General features: G+C 44.6%; 1 long non-coding RNA gene across 10 annotated transcripts in view; it reads left to right on the forward strand.

The window, feature by feature from the left end:
- LOC307181340 overlaps positions 1-16,844 on the forward strand; it is a 1,758,975-nt gene that overhangs the window by 1,140,949 nt on the left and 601,182 nt on the right. For 3 of the 10 annotated variants that reach the window (XR_013826454.1, XR_013826458.1, XR_013826459.1), the window contains exon 11: positions 5,557-5,634. The exons of 6 other annotated variants lie outside the window; for them this stretch is intronic. This is a non-coding gene — a long non-coding RNA (uncharacterized lncRNA). Of the gene's footprint in view, positions 1-5,556; positions 5,639-16,844 lie in introns of all 10 variants that reach the window. One more of the 10 variants, XR_013826457.1, reaches the window with a different exon arrangement.

The raw sequence follows: 16,844 nt of genomic DNA on the forward strand, positions 1-16,844 counted from the left end.
CCGCAGGATGGCTTCAGGCCCTAATCTGGTTCCGGCACGGCACGCTGAGCCTTTGGTTAATTCCTCTTCCTGGTGGGAAATGAGAGTTAAATTTGCCCGTCCAGACACCTCCAGCTAGTCTCTCATTGGTTCTCGCTATTCCTGTTCATCTTCCGCAGAAATTGCAAACTGGGCCAAACAGGAGGTTAAAGGGACTGACTCTCCAAGACGGGAGAGTGTTAGTAAAGCGTCTGGAATGTTGCACCCGAGTACCAGGGTACGAAATCTGAGACATATTTGAACACGTCTTCCGATCACATGGTTGATCATACTCTAGGTTCCACATGCATGTTTTAGCTGAAGGAAGAATACCTTAAACCTGGGTAGTTGAAACCCGTGGAATGGGTACCATGCAATATGACTTCAAAGGGTCTTCATTTGCTCACCGAACATCTCCAATCCTATCACTGCTGCGTTTATGCCCCTGTACACATGCTTGATTCTCTTTCGGAGACATAGCAATCCATAGGTTTTAAGATACTTACTAGTCAGGTACATTCTTAGGCGTTTAATATGTGGTGTTGAGTCCATTTCGTTGAGCAAGGAGTAGCTCTTGTCTATTCCATATTTGGCTTAAGGAACTTTATCTGTGCTCATTTCAATCTCTGGTTTTATGCAGCACCCCAACTCACCTTTCCCCTTAATTAAGCTGAAGTTGGTTTTCTAAATTTGAGACCCTGTTCTGTTCTGTAATTCAGTTCCTGTGTAGCCAAGTTTACATTCCGTGTATTACTGATATCTTATGATGTTTCTTTTTCTGTGTGACTTATTTCAGTTAGAATCATCATACCTGAATCCACTCATTGTGATGCTAAGGGCCTGATGACACAGATTTCATTGCTGAGTGATATTGCTTTGTAAGTAAATACCACAACTTCTTTATCCATTTTTCACTTTCTGCGATGTTGAACTTGTACTGTAAACGAGGTTCTTGTAAACAGAGCCGTTCCAAACTTTGGGGTGGCTGTGTCTTTTTGATTTTAATTTCCCTAAGCTATAGGACCATAAGTGGCAGTGCCCTAGGCTCTGTTGCTTTGTTTTTTAGATGTTTCAGGAAACACCATACACTTCTCCCCAGTGTCTGTTGGCAATTTACATCCCGCCCATCAGCATAAGAAGGCTCCCAGTTCTCCATGGCCTGTCCTGCCTTTCTGGATTTTACACTTTTTTCAGATGGCCCTTTTGACCGGGGGGAAGTGAGACTTCATTGTAGTGCAGATTTCCTTTGCAAGCTTGCTTGGTTGGCCAAAAAGGGCGTATGCGTTTTTTCCTGAATATATTCAGGAAAAAACGCATACGCCCTTTTTGGCCAAGTGCATCATTGTGGACGTTCTGCCTCTTTTCCTATGCTTTCAATGCAATTCCAGTCTACCTCCTGAAATCGGTTTCCTGCAATTCTGCCCCGCTTTCAAGTCCTCTTGGCAGCCTTACTTCAGTATATTTTTGGACAATAGCTGTCATTTATAACTCTGCAGGTTTGTGAATTACAGTGCCCCTGAGCTCCTTTCTTCAACTCGCTTTCTTGTGAGGTGGCCGCAACACCGCAGGATGGCTTCAGGCCCTAATCTGGTTCCGGCCCAGCATGCTGAGCCTTTGGTTAATTCCTCTTCCTGGTGGGAAATGAGAGTTAAATTTGCCCGTTCAGACACCTCCAGCTAGCCTCCCATTGGTTCTCGCTATTCCTGTTCATCTTCCGCAGAAATTGCAAACTGGGCCAAACAGGAGGTTAAAGGGACTGACTCTCCAAGTCGGGAGTGTTAGTAAAGCGTCTGGAATGTTGCACCCGAGTACCAGGGGAGGAAAACTGAGACATATTTGAAAACGTCTCCCGTTCACACGGCTGATCATACTCTGGGTTCCACATGCATGTTTTAGCTGAAGGAAGAATACCTTAAACCTGGAGAGTTGAGACCCGTGGAATGGGTACCATGCAATATGACTTCAAAGGGTCTTCATTTGCTCACCGAACCTCTCCAATCCTATCACTGCTGCGTTTATGCCCCTGTACACACGCTTGATTCTCTTTTGGAGACATAGCAATCCATAGGTTTTAAGATACTTACTAGTCAGGTACATTCTTAGGCGTTTAATATGCGGTGTTGAGTCCATTTCATTGAGCAAGGAGTAGCTCTTGTCTATTCCATATTTGGCTTAAGGAACTTTATCTGTGCTCATTTCAATCTCTGCTTTTATGCAGCACCCCAACTCACCTTTCCCCTTAAGCAAGCATAAGTTGGTTTTCTAAATTTGAGACCCTGTTCTGTTCTGTAATTCAGTTCCTGTGTAGCCAAGTTTCCATTACGTGTATTACTGATATCTTATGATGTTTCTTTTTCTGTGTGACTTATTTCAGTTAGAATCATCGTACCTGAATCCACTCATTATGCTGCTACGGGCCTGATGACATAGATTTCATTGCTGAGTGATACTGCATTGTACGTAAGTACCACAAGTTCTTTATCCATTTTTCACTTTCTGTGATATTGAACTTGTACGGTAAACGAGGTTCTTGTAAACAGAGGCGTCCCAAACTTTGGGGTGGCTGTGTCTTTTTGATTTTAATTTCCCTAAGCTATAGGACCATAAGTGGAAGTGCCCTAGGCTCTGTTGCTTTGTTTTTTAGATGTTTCAGGAAACACCATACACTTCTCCCGAGTGTCTGTTGGCAATTTACATCCCGCCCATCAGCATAACAAGGCTCCCAGTTCTCCATGGCCTGTCCTGCCTTTCTGGATTTTACACTTTTTTCAGATGGCCCTTTTGACCGGGGGGAAGTGAGACTTCATTGTCGTGCAGATTTCCTTTGCAAGCTTGCTTGGTTGTCCAAAAAGGGCGTATGCGTTTTTTCCTGAATATATTCAGGAAAAAACGCATACGCCCTTTTTGGCCAAGTGCATCATTGTGGACGTTCTGCCTCTTTTCCTATGCTTTCAATGCAATTCCAGTCTACCTCCTGAAATCGGTTTCCTGCAATTCTGCCCCGCTTTCAAGTCCTCTTGGCAGCCTTACTTCAGTCTATTTTTGGACGATAGCTGACATTTATAACTCTGCAGGTTTGTGAATTACAGTGCCCCTGAGCTCCTTTCTTCAACTCGCTTTCTTGTGAGCTGGCCGCAACACCGCAGGATGGCTTCAGGCCCTAATCTGGTTCCGGCACGGCCCGCTGAGCCTTTGGTTAATTCCTCTTCCTGGTGGGAAATGAGAGTTAAATTTGCCCGTCCAGACACCTCCAGCTAGTCTCTCATTGGTTCTCGCTATTCCTGTTCATCTTCCGCAGAAATTGCAAACTGGGCCAAACAGGAGGTTAAAGGGACTGACTCTCCAAGACGGGAGAGTGTTAGTAAAGCGTCTGGAATGTTGCACCCGAGTACCAGGGTACGAAATCTGAGACATATTTGAACACGTCTTCCGTTCACATGGTTGATCATACTCTAGGTTCCACATGCATGTTTTAGCTGAAGGAAGAATACCTTAAACCTGTGTAGTTGAAACCCGTGGAATGGGTACCATGCAATATGACTTCAAAGGGTCTTCATTTGCTCACCGAACATCTCCAATCCTATCACTGCTGCGTTTATGCCCCTGTACACATGCTTGATTCTCTTTCGGAGACATAGCAATCCATAGGTTTTAAGATACTTACTAGTCAGGTACATTCTTAGGCGTTTAATATGTGGTGTTGAGTCCATTTCGTTGAGCAAGGAGTAGCTCTTGTCTATTCCATATTTGGCTTAAGGAACTTTATCTGTGCTCATTTCAATCTCTGGTTTTATGCAGCACCCCAACTCACCTTTCCCCTTAATTAAGCTGAAGTTGGTTTTCTAAATTTGAGACCCTGTTCTGTTCTGTAATTCAGTTCCTGTGTAGCCAAGTTTACATTCCGTGTATTACTGATATCTTATGATGTTTCTTTTTCTGTGTGACTTATTTCAGTTAGAATCATCATACCTGAATCCACTCATTGTGATGCTAAGGGCCTGATGACACAGATTTCATTGCTGAGTGATATTGCTTTGTAAGTAAATACCACAACTTCTTTATCCATTTTTCACTTTCTGCGATGTTGAACTTGTACTGTAAACGAGGTTCTTGTAAACAGAGCCGTTCCAAACTTTGGGGTGGCTGTGTCTTTTTGATTTTAATTTCCCTAAGCTATAGGACCATAAGTGGCAGTGCCCTAGGCTCTGTTGCTTTGTTTTTTAGATGTTTCAGGAAACACCATACACTTCTCCCCAGTGTCTGTTGGCAATTTACATCCCGCCCATCAGCATAACAAGGCTCCCAGTTCTCCATGGCCTGTCCTGCCTTTCTGGATTTTACACTTTTTTCAGATGGCCCTTTTGACCGGGGGGAAGTGAGACTTCATTGTAGTGCAGATTTCCTTTGCAAGCTTGCTTGGTTGGCCAAAAAGGGCGTATGCGTTTTTTCCTGAATATATTCAGGAAAAAACGCATACGCCCTTTTTGGCCAAGTGCATCATTGTGGACGTTCTGCCTCTTTTCCTATGCTTTCAATGCAATTCCAGTCTACCTCCTGAAATCGGTTTCCTGCAATTCTGCCCCGCTTTCAAGTCCTCTTGGCAGCCTTACTTCAGTATATTTTTGGACAATAGCTGTCATTTATAACTCTGCAGGTTTGTGAATTACAGTGCCCCTGAGCTCCTTTCTTCAACTCGCTTTCTTGTGAGGTGGCCGCAACACCGCAGGATGGCTTCAGGCCCTAATCTGGTTCCGGCCCAGCATGCTGACCCTTTGGTTAATTCCTCTTCCTGGTGGGAAATGAGAGTTAAATTTGCCCGTCCAGACACCTCCAGCTAGTCTCTCATTGGTTCTCCCTATTCGTGTTCATCTTCCGCAGAAATTGCAAACTGGGCCAAACAGGAGGTTAAAGGCACTGACTCTCCAAGTCGGGAGAGTGTTAGTAAAGCGTCTGGAATGTTGCACCCGAGTACCAGGGTACGAAAACTGAGACATATTTGAACACGTCTCCCGATCACATGGTTGATCATACTCTGGGTTCCACATGCATGTTTTAGCTGAAGGAAGAATACCTTAAACCTGGAGAGTTGAGACCCGTGTAATGGGTACCATGCAATATGACTTCAAAGGGTCTTCATTTGCTCACCGAACCTCTCCAATCCTATCACTGCTGCGTTTATGCCCCTGTACACATGCTTGATTCTCTTTTGGAGACATAGCAATCCATAGGTTTTACGATACTTACTAGTCAGGTACATTCTTACGCGTTTAATATGCGGTGTTGAGTCCATTTCGTTGAGCAAGGAGTAGCTCTTGTCTATTCCATATTTGACTTAAGTAACTTTATCTGTGCTCATTTCAATCTCTGGTTTTATGCAGCACCCCAACTCACCTTTACCCTTAAGCAAGCATAAGTTGGTTTTCTAAATTTGAGACCCTGTTCTGTTCTGTAATTCAGTTCCTGTGTAGCCAAGTTTACATTCCGTGTATTACTGATATCTTATGATGTTTCTTTTTCTGTGTGACTTATTTCATTTAGAATCATCATACCTGAACCCACTCATTGTGCTGCTAAGGGTCTGATGACATAGATTTCATTGCTGAGTGATATTGCTTTGTAAGTAAATACCACAACTTCTTTATCCATTTTTCACTTTCTGCGATGTTGAACTTGTACTGTGAACGAGGTTCTTATAAACAGAGGCGTCCCAAACTTTGGGGTGGCTGTGTCTTTTTGATTTTAATTTCCCTAAGCTATAGGACCATAAGTGGAAGTGCCCTAGGCTCTGTTGCTTTGTTTTTTAGATGTTTCAGGAAACACCATACACTTCTCCCGAGTGTCTGTTGGCAATTTACATCCCACCCATCAGCATAACAAGGCTCCCAGTTCTCCATGGCCTGTCCTGCCTTTCTGGATTTTACACATTTTTCAGATGGCCCTTTTGACCCGGGGGAAGTGAGACTTCATTGTAGTGCAGATTTCCTTTGCAAGCTTGCTTGTTTGGCCAAAAAGGGCGTATGCGTTTTTTCCTGAATATATTCAGGAAAAAACGCATACGCCCTTTTTGGCCAAGTGCATCATTGTGGACGTTCTCCCTCTTTTCCTATGCTTTCAATGCAATTTCTGTCTACCTCCTGAAATCGTTTTCCTGCAATTCTGCCCCGCTTTCAAGTCCTCTTGGCAGCCTTACTTCAGTCTATTTTTGGACGATAGCTGTCATTTATAACTCTGCAGGTTTGTGAATTACAGTGCCCCTGAGCTCCTTTCTTCAACTCGCTTTCTTGTGAGCTGGCCGCAACACCGCAGGATGGCTTCAGGCCCTAATCTGGTTCCGGCACGGTACGCTGAGCCTTTGGTTAATTCCTCTTCCTGGTGGGAAATCAGAGTTAAATTTGCCCGTCCAGACACCTCCAGCTAGCCTCTCATTGGTTCTCGCTATTCCTGTTCATCTTTCGCAGAAATTGCAAACTGGGCCAAACAGGAGGTTAAAGGGACTGACTCTCCAAGACGGGAGTGTGTTAGTAAAGCGTCTGGAATGTTGCACCCGAGTACCAGGGGGGGAAAACTGAGACATATTTGAACACGTCTCCCGTTCACATGGTTGATCATACTCTGGGTTCCACATGCATGTTTTAGCTGAAGGAAGAATACCTTAAACCTGGAGAGTTAAGACCCGTGGAAAGGGTACCATGCAATATGACTTCAAAGGGTCTTCATTTGCACATGAACCTCTCCAATCCTATCACTGCTGTGTTTATGCCCCTGTACACATGCTTGATTCTCTTTCGGAGACATAGCAATTCATAGGTTTTAAGATACTTACTAGTCAGGTATATTCTTAGGCGTTTAATATGGGGTGTTGAGTCCATTTCGTTGAGCAAGCAGTAGCTCTTGTCTATTCCATATTTGGCTTAAGGAACTTTATCTGTGCTCATTTCAATCTCTGGTTTTATGCAGCACCCCAACTCACCTTTCCCCTTAAGCAAGCATAAGTTGGTTTTCTAAATTTGAGACCCTGTTCTGTTCTGTAATTCAGTTCCTGTGTAGCCAAGTTTACATTCCGTGTATTACTGATATCTTATGATGTTTCTTTTTCTGTGTGACTTATTTCAGTTAGAATCATCATAACTGAACCCCCTCATTGTGATGCTAAGGGCCTGATGACACAGATTTCATTGCTGAGTGATATTGCTTTGTAAGTAAATACCACAACTTCTTTATCCATTTTTCACTTTCTGCGATGTTGAACTTGTACTGTAAACGAGGTTCTTGTAAACAGAGCCGTTCCAAACTTTGGGGTGGCTGTGTCTTTTTGATTTTAATTTCCCTAAGCTATAGGACCATAAGTGGAAGTGCCCTAGGTTCTGTTGCTTTGTTTTTTAGATGTTTCAGGAAACACCATACACTTCTCCCGAGTGTCTGTTGGCAATTTTCATCCCGCCGATCAGCATAACAAGTCTCCCAGTTCTCCATGGCCTGTCCTGCCTTTCTGGATTTTACACTTTTTTCAGATGGCCCTTTTGACCGGGGGGAAGTGAGACTTCATTGTAGTGCAGATTTCATTTGCAAGCTTGCTTGGTTGGCCAAAAAGGGCGTATGCGTTTTTTCCTGAATATATTCAGGAAAAAACGCATACGCCCTTTTTGGCCAAGTGCATCATTGTGGACGTTCTGCCTCTTTTCCTATGCTTTCAATGCAATTCCAGTCTACCTCCTGAAATCGGTTTCCTGCAATTCTGCCCCGCTTTCAAGTCCTCTTGGCAGCCTTACTTCAGTCTATTTTTGGACGATAGCTGTCATTTATAACTCTGCAGGTTTGTGAATTACAGTGCCCCTGAGCTCCTTTCTTCAACTCGCTTTCTTTTGAGCTGGCCGCAACACCGCAGGATGGCTTCAGGCCCTAATCTGGTTCCGGCCCGGCATGCTGAGCCTTTGGTTAATTCCTCTTCCTGGTGGGAAATTAGAGTTAAATTTGCCCGTCCAGACAGCTCCAGCTAGCCTCTCATTGGTTCTCCCTATTCCTGTACATCTTCCGCTGAAATTGCAAACTGGGCCAAACAGGAGGTTAAAGGCACTGACTCTCCAAGTCGGGAGAGTGTTAGTAAAGCGTCTGGAATGTTGCACCCGAGTACCAGGGGAGGAAAACTGAGACATATTTGAACACGTCTCCCGTTCACATGGTTGATCATACTCTGGGTTCCACATGCATGTTTTAGCTGAAGGATGAATACCTTAAACCTGGAGAGTTGAGACCCGTGGAATGGGTACCATGCAATATGACTTCAAAGGGTCTTCATTTGCTCACCGAACCTCTCTAAACCTATCACTGCTGCGTTTATTCCCCTGTACACACGCTTGATTTTCTTTTGGAGACATAGCAATCCATAGGTTTTAAGATACTTACTAGTCAGGTACATTCTTAGGCGTTTAATATGGGGTGTTGAGTCCATTTCGTTGAGCAAGGAGTAGCTCTTGTCTATTCCATATTTGGCTTAAGGAACTTTATCTGTGCTCATTTCAATCTCTGGTTTTATGCAGCACCCCAACTCACCTTCCCCCTTAAGCAAGCGTAAGTTGGTTTTCTAAACTTGAGACACTGTTCTGTTTTGTAATTCAGTTCATGTGTAGCCAAGTTCACATTCTGTGTATTAGTGATACCTTATGATGTTTCTTTTCTGTGTGACTTATTTCAGTTCGAATCATCATACCTGAATCCACTCATTATGCTGCTACGGGCCTGATGACATAGATTTCATTGCTGAGTGATATTGCATTGTACGTAAGTACCACAAGTTCTTTATCCATTTTTCACTTTCTGTGATATTGAACTTGTACCGTAAACGAGGTTCTTGTAAACAGAGCCGTCCCAAACTTTGGGGTGGCTGTGTCTTTTTGATTTTAATTTCCCTAAGCTATAGGACCATAAGTGGAAGTGCCCTAGGCTCTGTTGCTTTGTTTTTTAGATGTTTCAGGAAACACCATACACTTCTCCAGAGTGTCTGTTGGCAATTTACATCCCGCCCATCAGCATAAGTAGGCTCCCAGTTCTCCATGGCCTGTTGTGCCTTTCTGGATTTTACACTTTTTTCAGATGGCCCTTTTGACCGGGTGGAAGTGAGACTTCATTGTAGTGCAGATTTCCTTTGCAAGCTTGCTTGGTTGGCCAAAAAGTGCGTATGCGTTTTTTCCTGAATATATTCAGGAAAAAACGCATACGCCCTTTTTGGCCAAGTGCATCATTGTCGAGTTTCTGACTCTCTTCATATGCTTTCAATGCAATTCCAGTCTACCTCCTGAAATCGGTTTCCTGCAATTCTGCCTTGCTTTCAATGCCTCTTCATAGCCTTACCTCAATATATTTTTTAAAAATAGTTGGCCTTTATAACTCTGCAGGTTTTTGAATTGCAGTGGCCCTTAGCTCCATTTTTTAGCTCTTATTTTTGTGGTCTTGCCCCATAACCACAGGATTCCTTGAAGCCCTATTTTTCTTCTGGGGCACCTTGCTGTGCCTTTGGTTAATTCTTCTTACTGATGTGATATTAGAGTGACATGTGCCCATTGAAACCGCTACAGCTAGTTTCTCACTGGTTCCCCCTATTCCCATTCATCCTCTGCACTAACTGCAGACTGTGCGATACCAGAACTTAAAGGCATTGACTCCATGTGGGGATGTTGTTAGTAAAGCGGCTGGAATGTCGATCCGGAGCCCCAGGAGAGGAAAAATGAGGTGCGTTTTAGAAACCTTTCCCGATCATATGGTATACCAGTCGCTGGGTTTCCCAAGCATGGTTTAGCTGTAGGAAGATTCCCTTCAACCTGGAGTGTTGGGACCCTTGGACTGAGTAGCATGAAGTATTGCATTAAACTTTCGGCAGTTGCTCACCAAAGCTCACCAATCCTGTCAGCCCCAAGTGTCCAGCCTTATGTCTTATCCAGCTGTGGGTTTATATGTGGTCAATCCAGGTTGCATCACAGCCCCTGAGCGAATTTTGTAAGAATTTTTCTCTCTTTCATTGTTTCAGCGTTTTGTTTTTAAAATTTATTTCTATAATGGGGTTTAGCTCCTTTTCACTGCTGTGTTTGTGCTGCTCTGCACACACTTGATTCCCTTATGGAGATATATCAATACATGGGTTTTAAGATTCTTATTCCTCAGATATATTTCTCTGCGGTGTATAGGGTGTGTTGAGGCCTGTTCATTGAGCAAGGTGTAGATCTTGTCTAATACCTATTTGGTTTATTGAACGGTATCTGTGCTAATTTCAAACTCTGGTTTTATGCATCACCCCACCTCTCCTTTCCCCTTAAGCTGACATAAGTGTGTTTTCTAAATGTGAGACACTGTTCTGTTCTGTAATTCATTTCTTGTGCAGCCATATTTACCCTCCCTCTATAAGTGATATCTTATGATATGTTTCTTTTTCTGTTTGACTTATTTCAAGTAGTATTATCGGACCTAAATCCACTCTTTATCCTTCTACTAGCCTTATTACATTGATTTCATGGTGAAGAGATATTCCATTGTACATAAGTACCACATCTTCTTTATCCATTGTTCTCTTTCCTGGGATATTTAAGGTGTACTGAAGTTGAGGTTCTTGTAAACAGAGTAGCCCTAAACTGTGGTGTGCTTGTGTCTTGTTGATTTTTAGACTTCCCTAGATATACTCCCATGATTGGAAGTGTCCTATGCTCTGTAGCTCTGTTTTTTAGATGATTTAGGAACCACCATACACTTCTCCAGAGTGGCTCTCGGCAGTTCACACACTGCCCATCAGCGTATAAAGGCTCCCTGTTCTCCATGGCCTGTCCTGCATTTCTGGTTTTTACAATTTTTTAGGATGGCCCTTTTGACCGGTGGGAAGTGAGACTTCTTTGTTGTGCACATTTGCATTGCTTGCTTGCTTCGTTGCCCATAAAGTGCGTATGCGTTTTTTCCTGGATATAATCAGGAAAAAACGCATACGCCCTTTTGGGCCAACTGCATCATTGTCGAAATTCTGCCGCTTTTCATGTGCGTTAAAGACGAGTCCAATCTATCTCTTGAAATCTGTTTCTTGCAATTCTGTCTTGCATTCAGATCCTCTTCTTTGCCTTACCTCAACATATTTTTGGACGTTAGTTTTCATTTATAACTCTGCAGGTTTGTGAATTGCAGTGACCCTGAGCTCCATTGTTTAAGTTGCTCTTTTGTGAGCTGGCCTCAAACCCGCAGGATTGCTTCAGGCCCTATTTTGGCTCCGGCGAGGCAGGCTGAGCCTTCCTTTAATTCTTATTCTTAATGGGAAATTAGAGTGATATGTGCCCGTCCAAACCCCTACAACTCTTCTCTCATTGGTTCCCCCTCTTCCCGTTCATCCTCCTCACAATTTGCAAAATGTGTGAAACAGAAGTTTAAATGTGCTGATTCTCCAAGTGGGGAGATTCTAAGTAGCGTGGCTGGAATGGTGAACAGGAGCACCAGGAGAGGATAAATGAGGTGCATTTTAGACACATCTCCCGATCACATGGTGTACAGTCCTCTGGGTTTTCCATGCATGTTTTAGCTGTAGGAAGATCCCTTGAACCTGCAGATTTGGGACCCATTGAATGGGTACCAGGTAGTATTACTTTAAAGGGTGTGCATTTCCTCACCCAACCTCACATTTCTCTTAGCGCAAACAGTTTCCAGCCTTATGTCTCATCCTGCTGTGGGTCTAGATGTGTTCAATCCATGTTGCATCACCGTCCCTGAGGAAAAGTTGTAAGAGGTTTTCTCTGTCTCTCTGTCGTTTATTTTTTTCAATTTATTACTATATTGGTTACAGCTGATTTTCAAAGCTCTGTTTCTTGCTGCTGTACATCCACTTGATTCACGTACAGAGAGACATCAATAAATTCTTTTTCAGATTCTTACCAGTCGTATATATTCTTTTCCGGTGACTTGAGTGTGCTGAGTGCAGTTCTTTTAGCTACCGTGTAGGCCTTGTTGATTATCAGTTTGGTATTTGGAATGGTATCTTTGCTAATTTCAACCTCCTGGATGATGCCTCACCCCTCCCCACCTTTCCCGTTTAGCAGCCTTATGCGTGTTTTCTACATATTTGACTATGTTTTTGTTTTGTAATTTATTTCATGTGTAGCCATTTTGGATTCCACCTTTAAGTGATATCTTATGATATGTGTCTTTTTCTTTTTGAATTCTGTCACTTAGAATGATCATACGTAACTCCTCCGGAGTCGTTACAACTGGCCATATTTCATTGATTTCCAGGCTGAATAATATTCCACTCTACCTAAGTACCACATCTCTATCCATTTTTTCCCTCCAGAGACATTTAAGTTATATCCTAGTCGAGGATCTTTTAAACAGAGAGGGGGTAAACATTGGGGTGCCTGTGTCCTCTCGATTTTTGTTTTTCCCAAGATATACGCCCATGAGTGCAAGTGCCCTATGCTCTGTAGCTCATTTTTTAGATGCTTTAGTAAACACAATACACTTCTCCAGAATGGCCGTTGGCAATATACATTTCCACTATAAGTCTCACAGGGCTCCCTCTTCTCGTTGCCCTGTCCTGCATTTCTGTTGTTTACGCTTTATGAGGATGGCTCTTCTGACTGATGCGAAGTGATATCTTTTGTAGTATTGACTTCCAGTGCCCACCTGTTTGGTTGGCTAAAAAAGTGTATGCCCTTTTCTTGAATATATACAGAAAAGAACGCATACACCCTTTTTGGCCAACTGCAATGTTGGCAATGTTGGCAATGTTCAGCTCCTTTTCTTGTGCTTAATGGCGAGTCCTTTCTACCTCCTCAAATCCCTTTCCTGCCATTCTCCCTTGCTTACAAGTCCTTTTCTCTGACTTTCCTCAAGACATTTTTCAGTGATGGATATTTTCAACTCTGCAGTTTTGTGAATTTTACTGCCCCTGAGTTCCATTGTTCAACTCGTGTTTATGGGAACTGGCCACAAAGCAGCGGGATTTCCTCAAGCCCTATACTGTTTCCATGGGCAACCCTAGCCTTTGGTCAATTCGTCTTCCTGATTGGAAATTAGAGTGACATGTGCCTGTCTGAACACCTAGGACTTGTCTCTCATTGTTCCTCATCCTTCCGCTTCATCCTCTGGACAAATTCCAAACTGTACGCAACAGGATGTTGACAGTGCTGACATCTCCAAGTGGGGAGACTGTTAGTAAAGACGCTGGAGGGGTGAACCCGAGCACCAGGAGATGAGGAGATGAGATGCCTTTTCCAAACTCTTCCCGATCAGATGGTATACCATCCTCTGGGTGTGACAGACATGTTTTAGCAGTAGGAAGAGTCCCATTCATGTAAGGAGAACACCAGGGCTTTTTCAAAATCAGTGTCTCCCCGAAACCCAAACTGGGGAAGTTTTTAAGCTACGGCTACACATATGTTCATTAAGGGCCTTGGGAAGTAGGCAGAGTCCAAACTTTAGATGATTGAAGTCTTCAGGGTCAGAAGCACTCACCACCAGCTTCCCTTAGGCTACACTTTAACTGTCATTGATAGATGATGTCAATAAAAATATCTATTCTTTTTCAGATTATTTCCCCTTATAGGTTATTGCAAAATGTTGAGTGTAGTTCCCTGTGCTATACAGTAGTTCCTTGTTGATGATCTATTTTATACATAGCAGTGTGTATGTGTTCATTCCAAACTGTTAATTTATCCCTCCTCCCACCTTTCCCCTTTGGTAATAATAAATTATAAGATTTTATACTTCTCAGAAATGGGGGAGCTGAAAGAGAGGTATCATTTTCAATGGAAAAGCATTTAAAACAAGATTGAAGGTTTAACCAAGATTATTAGCTGTACATCCTTGGAAAGAAATCACTTCGTTTCTCTAATATTGACCTGACAAATAAGACAAACCTTTTCACTGAACTTGCTTATAAAAAGTGATGGAAATATCAAATGGAAGTGTTAAAAACATCTTATTTTACCCGAGCCTTATACACTGTTCTATGTTAACTACAGTTTGGCTCACACATCTGTTCATTGAGGTTACAATAGTCTCAATTTCTGTTACTGATCCTCCAGAGTGGACCCCAACAAGTGTCCCCCTGCCCAGTGTCATTGGGGCCAACAGATCGAGACTGAGTTTGGTTCACAAGCAAAGGAAACTTTATATTTTGATCAGAGAATGGAGAGGTGAGAGCATGCACTACCCCGTGGGCTGTGGGCTGGGCTGCTGTGTAGAGATCCTGTCAGAGTCAGTGGGAGGGAGGGAGGCGGCGGAGCTCTCGAGGGCCGGGTTGGCTGTAGCTCAGGCTCTATATCGTGGAGTCTGCACTGGGCCCCAGGAGCTGAGGTGTCGACCCAGCCATTCTGCACTAGGAAATCTGGTCTGAAGTGCCGGGTGTGGAACCTCTGCATGCGGGACCCTAGGAGCACGTGAAATTAGACAAAGCACAAAGGATAAAAAAGGTTAGACTTGACTTTATTGCCCAGATTCTATTTTTATCTCCCAGGGATTTTTAATGGGCTTTGCTGGGGACAAACCCCTCCTCTGCCTTTTGTCCCGTTCCTCATTCTTGGAGTGCTGAGGGTGCAGACCCTTCTTCTGTAACTGCTGAGTGCTGAGTTGGGAGCCCTCATACCCTGGGGCGAGGGTCAGAGCTTCTCCCCAGCAGCCTCCCGGTGACGTTGATTGTCCCCAGGACCCCTGCCTCCCTGCTCGTCCACCTGAGCACCAGCATTGGAAGTGTTATAGATTCTAATGACCTTTAAGGGTCCAGGAAAGAGATGTGCAGAGACGCTGTGGGGGCCGGTTTCACCCCGCCCCACATTTGTTCGGCCACCTTAGGCTGACCGTCTCTGCCAGCCTAGATGCTCTGACCAGTAGTCTGCGCTTTCTTCAGTTAGGCCCCTGAATTAACGTACAAACAGCACCAGGTGTCAGAGCCCTGCCCGCTCAACTCCCAGACAGTCCAGGGTCAGTGGTGACCAAGGACCATGATGGCTACTGAGTCAACAGCCTTTTGAAGTAAACAGGAGTCCAGCCGGTCTTATTGGCCACCATCATCACGGTGTCTGTAGGCTTTTCTATGGTGACAGTGTGGTATACTGTTCCCCCGCCAAGATTATTAGCTCCCCTCTGGGTGCAGTAAGTCCTGCAAGCAGTAGTCTACTCTTTTGGGACACACTCTTGTTGTTTTATGAGAGAAACTCCAGGTCAAGTGATGTTCACACGAGTCGTCATGGTGCCCTGTTGCCCCCGGTTATCTCTCTGGATGTTGGAGTTGGAGGGCCTCCTCACTCGAGGTCGGTGTGCCCACGGAGCGAACCCTGCAACTTCAGGGCATGGTTGGTGGTTAGGATCACCACGTGGGGTCCTTTTCCCTTAGGAGGGAGGTGGCCTTTTGGGCTGCTGATTTCCAGGTTTTTAGATACCGCCAGTATCTTGGCCAGATGTGGCAGTGGGCCAAGCCCCTTAGTGACTGTAGTTTATCCTACCTGGATGGCATTCTTGCATTGTTCCATTTCAAGTGGTCCCAGTTTTTGCACTAATTCTCCAATGGCAATTCACCTTTCACCGGGAATGTAAAGGTCAAAGGGTTTAGCTAAATTAGGGAGTTCCAGGGCAAGGGTCTGAATTGACTGCTCTTTCCATTCTTGAAAGGCCACTTCTGGATTCTATTCAAAAGGATCATCATCTTTTCCTTTCAGTGTTTCATATAGAGGCCCAGCTAGTAGACTGTAGTTAGGGATCCAGAAGCAGCAAACCCTGGCCTCCCCAGGAACCCCTAAGCTGTCTTCTAGTTTTAGAAAGGGGTAAGGCTGAAAATGGTTTCTTCCCTTTCCTGGGATGGGCTTCTCTGACCTTCTGTGAGAATGAAGCCCAGGCAGGTCACCGCAGTCTGTGATATTTGAGCTTTTTCTTGGACAACTTCTATCCTTTATTGGCTTGGTAGTTCAGAGGCCTCCTTAGTAGGGCTGGTGATCAGAATGTCGTCTGCATATTGAAGGAGGGTTTCCTTTTCCAGAGGTAGAACTTTTAGGTCTTTAGCTAAGCTTTCCCCAAAGATGGTGTGGGAATTTTTGCACCCTTGGGGCCAGACGGCCCGGAAGTATTGTTTTAGTTGTATGTTGAGTCCTGCCACTCACAAGCCAAAATTTCTTGTGACTCTGGGACTAATGGAATACAAAAGAAGGCATCATTGAAGACTAATACAGAATACCATGTCCTGGTGGTTGGTAGAATGACCAGCAGGGTGTAGGAATTAGGAGCAACTGGAGGTATATCCTCGGTGGCTTCACTGACTGTCCTGACATCCTTTACCAGGTCCCCAGCAGCCCATGGGGCTCTCGTGGTCAGACCAATCCCAGAATATGGAGCTCACCTGGGCAGGTACCCCACCCCCACCCCAGCCCACGGGGCTCTCGTGGTCAGGCCCCTCCCAGGATACAGAGCTACCCTTGCAGGTACCGTGGCAGGGCTGGGCACACAGGAACCGTGCACATAGCCCTCATTGCAGAGCACCCCCAGCTCACCTGTCACTCAGAGCTGACACAGAGCACCTCAGAGCAGGACTTGAACTAACAAACAGCAGCTGCGACAGGTCTGTGACCCTGGGCATCACTCCGTGAGGCCTCCCTCCACCTGGTCTTCCAGAGACTTCCACTGCACCCGGGGCACCAGGCCTCTGTCTCCAACCACCACCCACCCCTCCTCTCCCTGACTCCTGGGTTCCTCTCATTAGGAGAGGGTTTTCTTGAAGTTGTCTCCCACTCATGGGCCAGATAAAATGATTAGAAAACAAGCCAAAGCTGCAGCCCCTTGTCTATCCTGACTCTCAGGAGCCCACACCTGTTCCTTGG

Source organism: Stenella coeruleoalba (genome assembly GCF_951394435.1).
Source record: "Stenella coeruleoalba genome assembly, contig: scaffold_40, whole genome shotgun sequence".
NCBI classification, from domain to species: Eukaryota; Metazoa; Chordata; class Mammalia; order Artiodactyla; family Delphinidae; genus Stenella; species Stenella coeruleoalba.